This window comes from Dermacentor andersoni, chromosome 3 (genome assembly GCF_023375885.2).
Source record: "Dermacentor andersoni chromosome 3, qqDerAnde1_hic_scaffold, whole genome shotgun sequence".
NCBI classification, from domain to species: domain Eukaryota; kingdom Metazoa; phylum Arthropoda; class Arachnida; order Ixodida; family Ixodidae; genus Dermacentor; species Dermacentor andersoni.
In genome coordinates, this window is record NC_092816.1 from 140,913,401 (window position 1) to 140,930,230 (window position 16,830).

General features: G+C 45.1%; 1 long non-coding RNA gene across 1 annotated transcript; it reads right to left on the bottom strand.

Moving 5' to 3' along the window:
* Positions 1 to 1,317: 1,317 nt before the first annotated feature.
* LOC140216780 (uncharacterized) lies at positions 1,318 to 16,473 on the bottom strand. The gene is made up of 3 exons (XR_011893466.1): positions 16,298 to 16,473; positions 2,574 to 2,618; positions 1,318 to 1,514 (listed from the first exon to the last, which is right to left on the bottom strand). It is a non-coding gene; the product is annotated as an uncharacterized lncRNA (long non-coding RNA).
* Positions 16,474 to 16,830: the final 357 nt, after the last annotated feature.

Consider the following 16,830-nt stretch of genomic DNA (forward strand, 5'->3'; position numbering starts at 1 on the left):
GCGGGGCAGGGGGACTGCGGAGGAGCCGCAGTCAGAGAGTCCACGCGCAGCCTCGTGCGCGCCATCGTTAGGGTTAGAGGGAGAGCCCTCAGTCGACTACAAGTGAGCGGAAAACCAAGTGCGAGAATGCGGAGAGATACTTTTGGCACTTTGGAGAATGCGGAGGGCCTGAGGAGAGACCATGCTGGTTTGGCAGGCCTTAATGGCAGCCTTGGAATAGCTATATATTGCCTCTCTGCGACCATCGAGCACAGCCAGCGCGACTGCAACTTGTTCGGCTACGAAGGGCTTCGAAGTGCGTACCGTAGCACAGCAAGTGAGCCTAGAATTAGAGCAGACGATAGATATGGTGAATGGCACTTGTTGGACATATGGCGCTGCATCCACGAAGCTTGCCGAAATATGGATGTTACGGACATGCTCGAGTAGAGCTCTGCCCCTGGCTCTACATCTGCCGACGTCTTATGCGGGATGCATATTGCGGGGACTGGGCGCGATGTGCAATTGAGACTTGATATCGCTGGGAATCCGCACGGCGTCGACAAGGTTGAAGCTCTTCTCTTCGAGTATCTTGCGGCCCGCCGGGGTTCCGGGTAGCCTGAGCAGCTGCGAGCGCTCTTGCGCCTTGATTATTTCTTCGAGCTTGTTGTGGACTCCGTGCTTGAACAGGTTTGCGGTGTGATTGCTTACAGGTAAGCCGAGGGAGAGCTTAAAGACCTTTCTGATGATGGGATTGAGCTTGTTCCTATCTGCAACATGCCAATTATGCATGGCCACTGAGTATGAAAGGTGGCAGAGCACAAAAGCATGTATTATGCGGATGAGATTGTCTTCCTCGATTCCCCGGTGCCTGTTCGCGATCCCACGGATGAGGCCGAGAGCACTCTCCGTCTTGGCGGTGATCATTCTGAGTGCTGTTCCATTGTTACCGTTAGACTCGATATACATCCCCAATATTCGGAGCGAATTCACTCTGGGCACCGGGGACCCGTCAGCAGTGAAAAGCCGTATTTTGGTTTCGGACACCAGTTTAAGTCTTTCATGCAGTCCTTTGTTTGTTCAAAGGCAAAAATTCAGTCGCTTTGAGTTACTGAGCGCTGGTAATAAACACTCTGAAAGGCTTTAGAGAGGCCTATACAGAACACGTTCAATTGTGCAGAATGCATAGCTATACTTGCGGGTCACGCACGACAGGTTTTGAAAGGATGACATCGTAAAAAAGTATTTAGAGTGTGGAAACCGAGTCATTTAGTACTATTATACGGAATGTACGAAGTGCTGTTCTTCGAATGGGGTATAAATTTTCGAATTTCCCTATTTTTCAATTTATCGGTGAATTTTCTTTATTTCACTGAATATATGGGACAGGCCTTCGGCAGGTAAGGAGCTTTCGGCACTGCTTTCCTCGGAGCTACCAGACCAGTCTGCCCCGTCTTTTCCCCCAAGGTAGCTGTTGTCTTCAGAGGCTGAAAAGAAGTTCCGAAGTGCGGTCCGCTTCGTTCGTTCATGTTCATCTGAAAATGGCAGCAACAAGCATGTCATGTATCTGTGATTGTTGCACTACCACCGCTATAATTTCTGTCATGTGAATTGCATCTCGTAATCGTTGTTTCTAATATCAAAATTATATTAGTTGCTTCGGCCACCAATATCACAACGGGACGTGTCTGAACGCTTTGAGATCACAATATTTGTTCTGCGTTTGCCCTTATCTAATGCGCAAATAAATGCATGTAACTCGCGTGAAATGCTGCCATGCGGCTATGCTAGGGCTTGAAACTTCAGCGGATCTTCAAACTTGCCTAGAAGAGCTTGAAAGTTGCGCACTGCAGTTTCCAGTAGGCTTAATGCAACAAAAAATAAAGGAAAGCCTACACTAGTCCTGTATTCCGCGAAATTGAGGTAACTCAATTGGATAACCGAGCCTTATGTTTCCACAATTCCCCTCGCTAATGAGAAAATCGTTTTTATCTAGAAGAGACGGCTGAAATCTAAGGGAACATGACAAGCCCGGAAACGGTGCATTACGGCTTCTATGGTTACTCGCATTTTATCACTGCGTTTCTCATGCCAAGCGTTGTGGAAGCTCTTAGCAGCCTGAAGCGAAGATATAACCATGCGTTTCTCGCTGTGCTGGATGCGGTCTATATCTACACAGTTTTTCTTTCTCGTGAGGCACTGAACTTTAGAACATTTACGAGCGCAGTGTCCGGCTTGCTAAGGCGTGTTCTCATAGCCATGATAATTCAGTTTGAAATGTATTAGGATGGTTATACGATTATAAAAGTGGCTGTCAACTTTGATGTATCACTGAATAGGTCCCGGAAGAAAAAGATGTGTTTGCACAAAATACCAGTGCAGTCTGTGTTATGAGCTTGCATTTCTTCAATTCATCTACGACAGCTTGCGTTATGTACTAACTTGTTGCAGTTTTGAAAACTGCGTCAGCTATAACTTTGAACGACCTCACCAAGTAGACAAGAGCCACGGCAAAATATAACGAAAATTTTATTAAGAATGCCTTTAGTTTAGAGATGTTAGGGTATTGCTTAAGGAACTGTCATAGAACTTACCTTGATGGGCATTTGTCTTTGATGAGTGTGCAAATTTCTCGCACGCTGGAAAAAGACGTTTTTGTGTAACTTAGCATCATCTCCCGTTACTTAGTTACACCTAACACTGGCAAGCAATTGCTTTCGAAAGCTTACTCAAATCGTATGAAATTCCATATGATACTGAGAGGCACGTTCAATTTGAGAAACCTGTAAAATTTATGCGCACTTTTGTACCAGCGGTACCAGTGTAACATTCTGTTTGCCATCCTGTATGACGTCATCTTTCTACATTCAGCCATGCATCCCTCCAATGATATTTTAATAGCACATCAAAGTGAAGCTATTTGTTCGCATCTAAATATCTATATAAACGCGGAGAATATAAACAATATTTGAAAGGTGAACTTGCAACTAAAAAGGTAGACCGACCGCTGCTGTTGTTTAGTTAACATCCATTTGTGGTTACACAAATGAGCGCCTCTAGAAAGTTGGCGCCCTGTGGCCGACATGTGGCCGCTCTCGGCCGACATGAAGGTCGGGCGTTACGTACTTTGTGATAGGAAGCAATCACGCGGATGCGGTTTGCCGCGGATTTATAGTCTTCATTTTCACCTCAATATACCCAAAGGACGTTTCATTCATTCATTCATTCATTCATTCATTCATTCATTCATTCATTCATTCATTCATTCATTCATTCATTCATTCATTCAATTCATTCAATCATATGAAAAAAGCTAGGGAACCAGCGCTCGCTCTTTGCGCATTGAATAGGTGTAGCAAGGGACCGTTTTAGGGGACGGAGGCGCTGCGCTGAAACCTCCCGTTTAGACCATAGCGAAACAAGGAACACCGGAGTCAGAAAGAGAAGCGTGAATGGAGTTGCGCACATTAGAGAAATTTAGCGTGTCCGCTATTCCGCCAAACCGGAATAGCGAGGTTTAGCGAGGAACAGTTGAGGTTTGGGTGGATTACCGGATGGTCGGGGGCGTAAACGTGAGCGGCGGGACGGTGCAGCCATCTGGTTTTGTAGAGCTCATTCAGACAAAGACAGAGCTAAAATTGCAGTAGCCTACTTTATTGTGCTTCGCTCTTGGTGTAAATTTTTGGCAGCGGCGTAATTGGGTTGAGCTTTGCACCACCAGGTGGCGCGACCAATCTGGCCGCTCACGTTTACTCCTCCGACCATCGTGTAACCCGCCTAAACCGCCCCTGTTTGCCGGAATAGCGGACACGCTAAAAGTTTCTATTAGAGACTTTTAGCCTGTCCGCTATTCCGGTAAACTGGAACAGTTTGGGCGGATTGCCGGATTTGCGGGGGCGTAAACGTGAGTGGCCAGAGCAGTGCAGCCGCCTGGTAGCGTAGAGCTCAACCAGACAAACACAGAGCTAAAACTGCAGTAACCCACTATATCTTGCTTCGCTACTCGTGCAAATTTTTGGCAGGGGCGTAATTGTGAACACGATTACACCACTGTCAAAAGTTTACACCAGGACCTAAGCAAATATAGTAATTAGCTTTGTGCTTGTGTGGTTGAGCTTTGCGCCACCAGCTGGCGCCACCAATCTGGCCGCTCAAGTTTACGCCCCTGCTAAACCGGCAAACCGCCCGCGCTTGCCGGAATACCGGACACGCTAAATGTCTCTATTGACTGGAAGTAGACAACTCTCGCGTCACCAGGCGACGTTCTGCAGACGAAGGCAAAAGTTCAGGGAAAATGTCAGGAAGAACTCGGGATCAAGGAGCATGTCGAAGTTTGACAGCAGCTCTTGTATTATAGCCGTTCTCGTAAACATTTCGGTTCGAGAATTTCCCCCGTAAGTTATACTGCCTATTGCTTATTATATAGGTACGATGGAACCTACACGAACGTCCCAACATTGCGAAATGACGTACATGTTTGGTTGTTTGTACTTCGGAGTGCGATTGCGAAACGAAGGAGTTCTTTCGTAAAGGAAACGTTTATTAGATATAAGCGCTTTCCTCACATCGTTATCCACGTGACGTTTCCTTGTGATAATTTCAAAGGAAGCAATAAAAAATATTAACACTCCACGATAAATTTGATTACACCGCCATAAATAACGACCTAACAGTTCTTCCAACTGGTCTCTGTTATGTACACAATCCAGGGTTTCACGAAATTGCACGTTCCTGCAGTTACTGTGAGGAACAAGTCTCGTTGAACCGAAAGCATTCCTTGGTTTATATTTAAATTAAAACGACCGATGGGTGTAAAAAAATACAAATAGAATCTGTTTCGCTCAGTCAAGTCTTGAAATTCTCAGCTAGCTTGGCACAGATACAATACTAAAGTCATAAAGTACGCGTCATTACCAGCGCTAAATAAACGTAACTATTTGTCCACAATTTTCCCTAGCATGTTGTGGGATAACCCAAAGTGCTTTAGAAGAATGTAAAAATTGGATGATAAAAAATTCGCGGAAGCTTAAGCTTCGATTTTAAGAGTGCAACACGATAGCGTTCCAAGATCCCCGACTCCTCTCACACTTCCTAGCAACTGCTGCTTATGTATAACCGTAATGATTTTGTGGAAACGCTGGCGGCGGACGCTGTGCACGAAAGCGACCTTTCTGGTAGAAGCGTGGACGCTTGTGTGAGCCGATCTCGGAGGTAGTGCCAGGCAGCGCCAATAGAATTACATAATGTTCAGGTTTCCGTTATTGTTGGCACTTTTGTTATTTAAATCCTAGGAGATTTAACATAAAAACGTAAAAACAATGCGCTGTCGGCGTATTGTTTAAAGACATTTGTTTGTGGGCTGTTATTCTCAAAATTTCAAGGAATACATTGTCAAAAATGCAAGAGAGGATATGAGAAATATTAGAGAGTTTTAGCAGAGCGTTTACGGTCCGCTCCGCTCAGACCGGAATATCACAACAATTGGCACGCAGCCGCTCAGCAAAACGCTACTGGGACCACTGACGCGCGTGCGCACAGCACACATAGCGGCAGCGGAACGTGGGACGCTGACCACGTTCCGCTAGGAACACGATATAGCGGTGCGTCAGGGAGCGTGTAGTTGCTTTCGTAATCATTTTACCGCCAAGCTGAGAGCACATCAGTGGCATCTCTGGAAGACGCTCTTGTTAGATAAGCGAAATCAATGCATTCTGTGCAGCCACCGGTGCGCGTGAAACGTGTGCGGAGCGGAGCGCAAGCAAACGCTCTGCTAAAACTGTCTATTAGTGTTAGGATGGCGTGGCAATATAACGCGCATATACCGCTTGTGATATAGCAAGGCATGACATATACGAGCAAATTTCCCCTCACGGACAACTCCGCCGACACTGACCCCACCCCGGATTTTCTGCGACACTGGGCCCTTAACGCTGTCGGGTTAAAACTCTTTTTCCCTTCGTGACACTTCCGTATGGCCAATTCCTAATTGCGATATTCCCGGCCACGGCGGTTGCATTTCGATGGGGGCAAAGTGCGAAAACACCCGTGTACTTAGATTTAGGTGCACGTTAAAGAACCCCAGGGGGTCGAAATTTCCGGAGTCCTCCACTACGGCGTGCCTCATAATCGGAAAGTGGTTTTGGCACGTAAAACCCCATAATTCTTTTTTAAATTGCGATATTCGAGTTGTCTTGAACTGCGTATTTGGTTCCATTTTTATAACTGAACCTAACAATAAAATTCTGAATTTCAGTTATTTTGATTTTCTTCAAATGGATAAAATAAAATTTAAGTCTGAAGAGCTTCTCAATGTTATTGACTCATTAGAAATTGTCATTTGGTATGGCTGGTATTAATGCTAAAATTCTCAAGACTACCAAACATGTCTGCATTTTCTTTCTGTATGACATTTCTTTAGCAATCACTCAATACAGATGGAGAGTTCGGAAGGTCATCGAGTCTTTAAGAAAAGAGACCGATCTTCAGTAGGTAACCACAGGTCCACCTCATTTAGTAGCGTTTGCTGCAAACTCATGGGTCGCATGATGGGCTTTCATCATACGAACTTTTTTATTCTGAGCTTTTTTAACCCCAACCAGCATGGATTTCGTAAAGGTCACTTTTGTAAAGTGCAACTAAGTTTATCTCTACATGACGTTCACTCTACCGTGGCGGTAAGGGTTCTATTGATGCCCAATTTTTCGATTCCAACAAAGCGTTTGATAAATACCTCATTTTCGTCTTCTGTTAAAACACTCCTGTCTTAACCTTCACCTTCATCTTTTCAAGTGGATTTAATGTTCTCTGACTAATTGAAAACAGTTCGCATATGCTAGCAACTACTCATAGTCCCCTTCCTTTATTCTGTCTGGCGTGTCCTAGTGCGCCATCCACGTACATTTAATATTCTTGGTATACGTGAGTGACATTCACCTCTGTCACATTTAAAATCTGCATTTTCGCAGACAATTGCGTCCTCTACGAACGAATAAACAACATGACCTGACCGAGGTTTCCTCTCTCCAGCATGACCTCTCGCACATTCAGCACTGGTGTGCTACTTGCCTGATGCTGGTGAATGACAGTAAGACACGACTAATCTCGTTTCATCGTCGATGAAATTTTGTCCCTCCTACTTACATGATTATTGAGCACACTATGGCTGTCACTGGTTCGGTCAAATACTTAGGTGCCCATATCTCTAACAACCTATTTTGGTCCAACAACGTAAACCACATAATAAACTACAATAACCGTACCCTTCAAGTCGTGCAGCGTATACATATATATAACCTTTTGAGGACACCTTCCACGATGTAGAAAACTGGCTTATAAAACTACTTTGCTGCTTAAACTTGAGTATGCGTGCACCATCTTCGATCTCCGTAGAAGAAATATCCCTAAAACTCTGGAATCATTTCAGAATAGTGCATCTACATTTGTTCTTTGTGATTATTCCTACTACTTTCGCACCCTTGCTTTGAAATCTTGGTTAAAACTGCCTACTCTCGCTTGTCCCCGTAAAAGTTCCCACCTTTGTCTCTATTACAGCTTCTTTTTATGCCACACCACGCAATAGCCAGCTCATTCAACCAGTGCAACGAGACCATCACAGAAGCCATCCCAGTGCCGCGATCCTGCCACGTGCGCGCACCAAATTTCTAAAATCTTCATTTTTAGAATCGCCCGGGGCTAGAATGACTTCCCGAACAAAATAGCATACATTCACGAAAGACCACGCCTCAACACTTCACATATATATAGAATTACCTACGCCGTACACAACACTCCCATCGATTCGGGCCTTTTTATACGCAAGCACCATCCTGCACGATATACCTGATATACCTGGTAGCCTTCTGGAGTGCTGTTTAAGCTCGCAGCAGCACTTCCCTCGTGTGTTTGCTTTCTCTGTCATTGCTTAGTCCTTAGAGCGAAACTGTGTAATTTTAAAAGATTATGCGCATTTATGGACTAGTGTTTTTGAATGTGCAATTAAGTTACCACTGCTTCTTAGAATGTACTTTTCACTTTTGTGTTAGGCCAAGTACCTCTGAAAAAGGACAAAAACAGTGTGTTTCCTTTCTCTGCGCCTTGTATGGTGAGGAATCACAGCTTCTTCCCAAGAAGAGTAGGTAGCATATAGTGCGGAAAGCATAACCATATGTTGCACTACAAGAATGCTGCAATGCCAGCAAGGAGATGATGGCCCGGTCCAACAGCATTGTAATTGCCTTGAAATAATCACTGATTCCTAAAAAAAAAAGCTCTGACTTCATTCAATCGGGGATAAATTGAATATTGGGCGTTTTGGTTCGGGCCGCTGAATAATCCTCTCTGTATTGCAATATTTTTGTTAAGATGGAATGAGTATTTGCGCGCACAGCGAATCGTGCGGAAACGTCGGCCGCGCAGTACGCCAACTGCATGTCATCTCAATGGAACGGCAACGACTAAATTTACCCGCCGTGGTTGCTCAGTGGCTATGGTGTTGGGCTGCTGAGCACGAGGTCGCGGGATCGAATCCCGGCCACGGCGGCCGCATTTCGATGGGGGCGAAATGCGAAAACACCCGTGTACTTAGATTTAGGTGCACGTTAAAGAACCTCAGGTGGTCGAAATTTCCGGAGTACTCCACTACGGCGTGCCTCATAATCAGAAAGTGGTTTTGGCACGTAAAACCCCATAATCTTTTTTTTAACGACTAAATTTGGCAGCCTGAAGAGCAAGTACATTTTGCATGAACATCTGCATAAAAAGCTGCAACAACGAAAAGTAGCGTCTGCTGAAAAAACGAGTGGACCTGACGCAAGTTTTCCATTGTCTCGGACTTCTCAAGCATTGTTTGGACAGTGCTTTTATATAAGCAGCCTCACAGCACTCTTGAATGGTAAGTAATGGAACAGCAATGTCGGACGTACCATAATCGAGCTAAAATTACACATGACAAAGTCACTTTGCTGTTGTGTATCACAGTTATTTTGAGAAATACGACCTCTGCTACGCACACGCTATTGTTTCATGGCGGGGCGGGGGGGGGGGGGGGGGGGGGGGCGTTGGAAGGTTGGAACTACACGCTCACTGGCTGATAGATTTAGTGTCAGCGTCTTCTTCCTCTATGCAACAAAGGCTGTGGTAAAGGCCGGCAGGCGATGAATCTGGCTGAAAAATAAGCGCGGAAAGAAAGGTACAAATGTTTTACGTGCCAAAACAACGAACTAATTATGAGGGACGCCGTAGTGGCAGACTGTGGAAGTTGGGACCATCTGGCTTTCTTTAACGTGCGCCTAAATCGTACACGCGTGTATTCCCATTTCTCCCCCATCGAGGTGCGACCACAATGGCGGGCATTAGATCCCACGACCTCATGCTTAGCAGCCCAACACCATATCCACTAAGCAACCACGGCGGGTGAAAAAAAGCTAATGCTGGTCGCATAGAAGATTTGGTTCGCTTGTGTCGACAGCACATACACAGCATTGACCTGAAAGCAGTCTAATGGTTATGTTGTTGAATGTACTTCGGGACGTTGCCTTCTGTGATGATGTTGGAAACCATGCACTTCTCGCGCCGGATGGGCTTCGTGTCCACATTACGTGGTCTACGCCATTTGACGAGAAGAATAGGGATGTTACCTTTGTTCTACACGTTTATTTGCTCGTTTAACTGCGATGATCACTTAAATGGCATGAGCCCCGATAGACATGCTAAGAGTGACAAAGCATTTTCGCCCTCTGAGGAATAGCGCCACTATCATTGATACAATTGTAGACAAAGCAGGCAACTGAGTACAGGGAAATTGGAAGTAAGTTACAAAACCTAGAGCAATAAAAAATGAAATGCAAAAAGCAATGACGGCAAATTGCATCTGCAAAGATATAATTGGCCGTTCGTAATTCCAAGCTGCAAAGAAACTCACGACTGTACGAAGTCATCATCATCATCATCATCAGCCTGGTTACGCCGACTGCAGGGCTAAGGCCTCTCCCATACTTCTCCAACTACCCCGGTCGTGTACTAATTGTGGCCATGTTGACCCTCCAAACTTCCTTATCTCATCTGCCCACCTAACTTTCTGTCGCCCCCTGCTACGCTTCCTTTCCGCGGAATCCAGTCCGTAACCCTTAATGACCATCGGTTATCTTCCCTCCTCATTACATGTCCTGCCCATGCCCATTTCTTTTTCTTGATTTCAACTAGAAGTGCGATTTCAACAGTACGAAGTGCATTGCCTTTATTATTTATATTCGTGGCGGCCTGCCTAAGGACAAAAGAATACAGGAGCAAATATTCTCCGCAAGGTGAGGCATCTGTTTGCTGTGAAAAATTCGGAAATGGGCCTGCGCATAGTAATGGCATGGATATTATTTACCCACCCTTAATAGCTGGGAACGTCCCCGTTCTAGATACGCTGGTGTACAAGAGAGAGAAAAGGATGCATAGAAAGGCACAGAGGTTAACCAGAGGCAGTTCCGGTTGGCTACCCTGCACGAGCGTTAACGGGGTCAGGCTTGTTGCAGGAGTAGAAAACTTGTCATGGTAAAGTTGAGAGAGGCAAATTGTTAGGCTGCATTTGATATAGTATAAGCTGTATAGCTGACGAAGGCTGTGTGACTATTTGTCTCTAACCCGTTCGAAAGTGGGTGCTATTAGAGACCATCGTCATTGTCATCATTCGAAATCCTACACGTCTATTCACGCGTAGTGCACTGAATGTGTCTGCGTTTGTCAACGTTTATAATATAAATAAGAAGGAACTGTTGCATAGTGTTTTATAATTTTGCTGCATTTATCGATTAGCAGCTCCTTGTTCGGTTTCACTAAATTTAGAAGGTTAAATTAACATATACGACGTCCCAAAACTACACAATCAGTTATTCGAAATGCCATGAAATTTGACCAAGTGAGGTTCTTCAACGTGCACCCAAAGCACTTTAGACCAACGTACTCGCATTTTGTCCCCATCGGAACGCGACTGTGGAATTTAAACCCGTGCCCTCTTCTTCATCAGCACAACGAATCTGCCGGGAGGGAAGGTTTCACTACACACACTTCGCAAAATAATTTGATAGTATTTCCACATGTATTGGACAATATAAGACGCACTTAGCCAAAATTTGGAAATGTTCCATGCCTCAGCCAGGAAGCCTTAATTGCGGCTAGGCTGCAACTACGTCGATTCTGGAAACTTCCTTACTGAGGATCCTTTAGTGAAGGATGCTTAAGTGCTCCCTTACCGTAGGGCAGCTCCGCAGGTACGTTCAACCTTCCTTACGCCTTGGACAATCACTTCACCTGACTAATAAAAGACCTGCGCGACCACTTCACATAACTGCTTACCCAAGCCTCTGTAGAATTGTACATTCGCCGGCTGCTGGCAGGTGCCGAGACGCGAGCTTGGCGTGAAGGAAGTAAAGACGTTTCATGAAACCACAGAGGTTAATGCAGCGCCTGGTTAAACAAAGGCTAGTTTGTGGCGCTCTCTGCAGGAAATACAAAATACATGCAAACTTCGAAGTCTTCGAGATAAGGCCGCACGCGCTGCCAAATCTCAGAGGTCATGTAACTACAGCTAGTAAAGCGAGTGGTAGTACAGCTTCCCTCGTTACGCCCACCGCACCGAAAACTTCAATGTCTGGAACAGCGCTAAGCTATCACCAATCCCTTGCTCTCTAATCATTGACACAAATGTAAAGCAAGTGCAACTACCACTAGGAACTAAAAGGACAGACAGTGCAGGACGACGACTTGATATAACCGGAGTGACCGGCACTTCCTTCCTCAGGTGCCGCCATGTTGCCCTCCGCAATGGGTGTGCGTTAACGTTGAACACTAAATCCGTAAAAAGCGTACACGTTTGTACATTACGTGAAACTTGGAAATATTTGAAAAAAAAATGTTCTTTATTTTCGTCAGCGTTCACGGGAGATTTACGATCAATCGCCTATAACACAAACGTTTGTTATCCGTACCTTACATACCGAAAAGCTCCCAGCGCTGAGAACGGGTAAGGGGGGCTTTCAGAATACGATTTCTTGCTCCCTCCGTTCTACGCAGTAATGAGCCACGAATAGCTCTTAAGTGACGTTGGGAACACGACTTAAACACGGAAGGGACAGCTATCCTTTGGAGATACTAAAAGGTTCAAAAATGTAAGCGAATGAGCAACAGAAATACGGCATGCGTTAAAAAGCGAAAGACGCTTGCCCTGTCGGTAGGTGGTGAGAAAAGTGCATGGATCGTGATCACGCCGTCTTAAGTAAAAGTGTCCCTTTAGGGCACTTCGCGATTATTTAGTAGAAACTAATCTCGAACACTGATCTTAAACGATATTACCTCTTTTGAATTATCTGCATGACGCTTTCTTACCCACAGCGGTAACCTCCCGGTGAATACGGCTTTGCACTGCTGAGTTTAAGGTCGCGACTTGAATCCCGAGGTCGTGGCGGCCGCATTCCGATCGGCGTGCAAAGCAAAATATATAATGAACCCTGCATAGGATATGTTAAACAGCCCCAGGTAATCAAATTAATTTGGAGCTCTCCACTACGGTGTGCCTCATAATGAGATCGTAGCACTCGCCCGTGAAACCTCATTATTTAATTCTGAATGCCAATAGAATTATTTATTTCAACCGTTTTCAATCTATCTATCTATCTATCTATCTATCTATCTATCTATCTATCTATCTATCTATCTATCTGTCTGTCTGTCTGTCTGTCTGTCTGTCTGTCTGTCTGTCTGTCTGTCTGTCTGTCTGTCTGTCTGTCTGTCTGTCTGTCCGTCCGTCCGTCCGTCCGTCCGTCTGTCTGTCTGTCTGTCTGTCTGTCTGTCTGTCTGTCTGTCTGTCTGTCTGTCTGTCTGTCTGTCTGTCTGTCCGTCCGTCCGTCCGTCCGTCCGTCCGTCCGTCCGTCCGTCCGTCCGTCTGTCTGTCTGTCTGTCTGTCTGTCTGTCTGTCTGTCTGTCTGTCTGTCTGTCTGTCTGTCTGTCTGTCTGTCTGTCTGTCTGTCTGTCTGTCTGTCCGTCCGTCCGTCTGTCTGTCGGTCTGTCTGTCTGTCTGTCTGTTTATGTAGCCTCTTACGCCAACCAAGTGCTTCTAATGGCGTGGGCCCTTAGTGCCCCCTGCTTGGGCCCCTACGTATGTGCTTCTGGTCATGATGCCATCGTGGTCCTTACATTGTCATCATTCCAGCCTCGTGATCTTACTCTTGTCATGCCGTCGTTGTGGCGCCTTCTACCCCAATCCATTCGCCCAAGGTGTCTAATAGCTTGGGCCGGTAAGTATGTTCTCGTGGTCCATTCCAGCTTTGTCGTCCGAGACGCGTCATGCCCTCTTCGTCACGCTATCGCCGTCATACAGCCGTCAAGCATTCGTTTTGACACCACCATAGTGATGCCGCCGAGGTCGTTCAATCACCGTAACGCTGGTTTTGATGTCTGACTCTCGTCCTTCTGTCATCGTCACGCCTTCTACTCCAACCGAATAGTCCAAATAGCTTGGATCGCTAGGTTTGTGTTCGGGGTCATCATGCCGTCCTGTTCATTGTATTGTCGTCATTCCAGATATTTCGTTCGACAGTCGCCATGCCATGGTCATCACGCCATCGTCGTCACGCATTCGTCGTCATGTCGTCGCCCTCATGCTGTTTTATCATTGTCATCACTTCAGTAACGTCGTTCCATTGTCGTGACGCCATTGTCGTCATACTGCCTCCGTGGTTCCATCGACATCATGCTTGCTTCGTCATTGTATTGTAGTCATAATGCCGTCATTCAATCGTGATTAGAAAGCATCTGTCGTGCGTCATTGTCATTCGCTATCATGCTTAGATTGTCATATTATCGTCGTCAGGTCGTCGTTGTCGTGCAATAATCGGCATTCCAGCTACGTCATCCGACTATCGTCATGCCGTCGTCATCAAGCTATTGTCGTCATGCAGGTTTTGTGACACAGTCATTGTCACGCCATCGTAATCATATAATGGTCGTCATACCATTGTCCTCACTCGGTTGTGTTGTCATCGTCCTAATATAATCGTCATCATGCATTCATCCCCATACCTTTGTCATCATGCCATTATCATCACGCTGTCATTTCACCATCGTGAGCCCTCTGGTATCGTCATCGCATTGCCGTCATGTCATCGTCTTCTTACCACCTTCGTCGATACATGGACGCCATTCCCAGTTCGTCATTCTCTCGTATTCATGCTGTCGTCATTCACGCGAGATTATGCTGCCGTTGTCATGACATCGTCGTCACTGCGTCGCCGTCAACAGACGCTATCATGCATCCGTTGTGATGATGGATATAGTGTATTGTGGCGCAAGGGCCGTCTATGACCAAAGAGTGCCAGGCCAGTGGAAATAAGGCAGAAGTGAAGCGATGAGTTACGAGCAATGCATGTGATGTGGCTGTAAAGGAACCGAAAAGATGGTCGCTGCAAAGTGCGTCAAATCTACGTGTAATAAAATTATGGCGGTGGCTATGAAGTGCGACAAGGAGACAAAAAATACATTGTGACAGAATTACGATAGACGAAAATTTGTCAAGGCGAAAAAGAAATCCCCGAGAACGCTACTGTATTAACACAGCCCTTGAAGCGCAAGGATCTGAAGGCATGTGTTGAGAGAGGAATGCATCCGTTGCCACACTGTCGTCGTCATAATGCCTTGGTGGTGCGATCGTCGTCATTTTCGCTTCTTCATCCGGTTTTCATCACTGCATCGCCGTCACACCTTCGACATCGTACTGGCCTTCTGTAATCGTCGTCGCGATGTTGCCATTATACCATCTTCATAATTTAGAAATTGGCAGTCCGTTAACGGTCATGCCGTCGTTACACGCCTTCGTCATTCCATTCATATAATTCATTCATCATTGCATTGTCACTGCGTCAGCGTCATACAGTCGTCGTCATGCCTCCATGCTCATGGGCGACATTGACAAGCGAATTCCATACCAAAGTGGGTAGATATCGGAGTTGGCATGTAGCCGAATTGACGAAAGTCTCAGAGTTACCACTTCAAGTGTTAATGGGACTTCGGGAGTGTGGTCGGTCGCTGTATTGATAAATTTCTCTTCGCCTTATCATCGACAAGGATCATGAGATATAAGTTTTGCAGTAATTGTTGATTGTGCCTATTTTTCCTTGCATTGATCTCGCTTCCATCTTGTCTTTTCCGTGGTTAGGTTTATATACAAATATGGATCTAATGTCGCCCTCCGCACCTGCGCGCGTGCACAGATATCACCATGGAGCCGCCCTTGCCGTTACCGATTTCAATGAATGGATGTAATGAGGAGCTTTTCCTCTAGAGTTGTTATATTAACTATATGCCTGCTCCCTTTCCGTAGTCCCCTATCTATCATCCTCATAACCAAAACATGGCGGCCTCATACAGCCACTTCAAATTCTAGTCTGCAGTTCTTTTATTCTGAGCATTTTTGAACTGCTTACTTACTGCAATCTTCGTTTAAGCCAATTCTTAATAGATGAATACATTTAATGCTTTGATATTTTTATTCGCTGCTAGATATTGTCTTTTCCAACATTTGGCGTTCAGGGAAAGACCCAACACGGTCATTGGTCACTGGCCTTGCTTTTGAATTGCGTAAATTCAAAACCTCTAATACATATGAAATACCAAGTGGAAATTAAAATTACATGAAATTGTTGTTGTCGAAGACAGCTTATCAAAGTAGCCTGTTTTTCTGATTCAGGTAATGATTACCATATTTCTAAAGTTTTGTTTTGAGTTGCGGTAATGAATTTGCGTAATGTTCATCGTCACTTATAATTGTGTTCCGTGGCTACATGTGTGATTGCTCTGAGAGAGCAGCATGATATACTATAGTGAATTCTTCTTCCGAGTATTCCTGTATGCACCGTTTGAAGGTGGCTAATGGCTGTGAACTTCTCAAGCCGTGTAGCCAGCTTTTCTTCACCTACACCTTCTTCTGTACTTTTCTAAAGACAGAACATAAAGATTTATTACTTGAGCGAATAACTTTTTCTACAAGTCACTTTGTAGGTGTTGTGTTAAGAAAATGGCGGAGCACTAGTTTGGTCATTGCTCAAACATTGCTCATGTTTAATGTATTAGCCCTTGTGTCTCTATAGCAATCAAGACAAAACACTGGGAACAGCAATAAATAAACGAACAAATGAATAAATATTTTAAGCCACATGAAACAGCTTTATATCTAGTAAAACAAAACTTGAGCTGATGTTGCGATTGGTGAAAGTTACACCGACAACACGACTTCCGCTGTCAAATGATCGGCAGTTACACCATATATTCGGAAATAACCTACCTATCAGAAGCATCAGTAACACGCTTAGCTTGCTCATGGTCATACTTCTGTTGAGTGAGCGTTTCTTGAACGTCTTGGCAAGTCTGACATTGGGAACACACGGTACTTGCAGGCAGAAGACCGCACAGTTTTTCTGCGTGCGTCTGCCCAGCTGACAAGTAGAACAAAGGATAGTAAAAAAATAGAGAAGACCTGAGCTGAAGCTGATGTATTCTTCAAATATCTCAGCGAATACAAAGACACGCAGTACAAGAATGTTTTTGCCATGTGTGCATCCAGACCTACGGACGCAGCCTGTGAGCCTTGGAGCACGTTGCTTTGCACTTTTATAGATCTGAGGATGTCTATTGTTATTCACTCAAATCTTTGAAGGTTCGCCCTTGCGCATAAAGGTTTCACTTTTTCGACTGTGCGTTGTAACAAGTGGCACTAGGCTGCATATACGTGTCCCTTTCTTTCCCAGTTAAATCGAATACTGATGCTTCAGAAAAGGGTGCATTTATTAAAGGATAATTTGGTAAAGCAGCAATGAT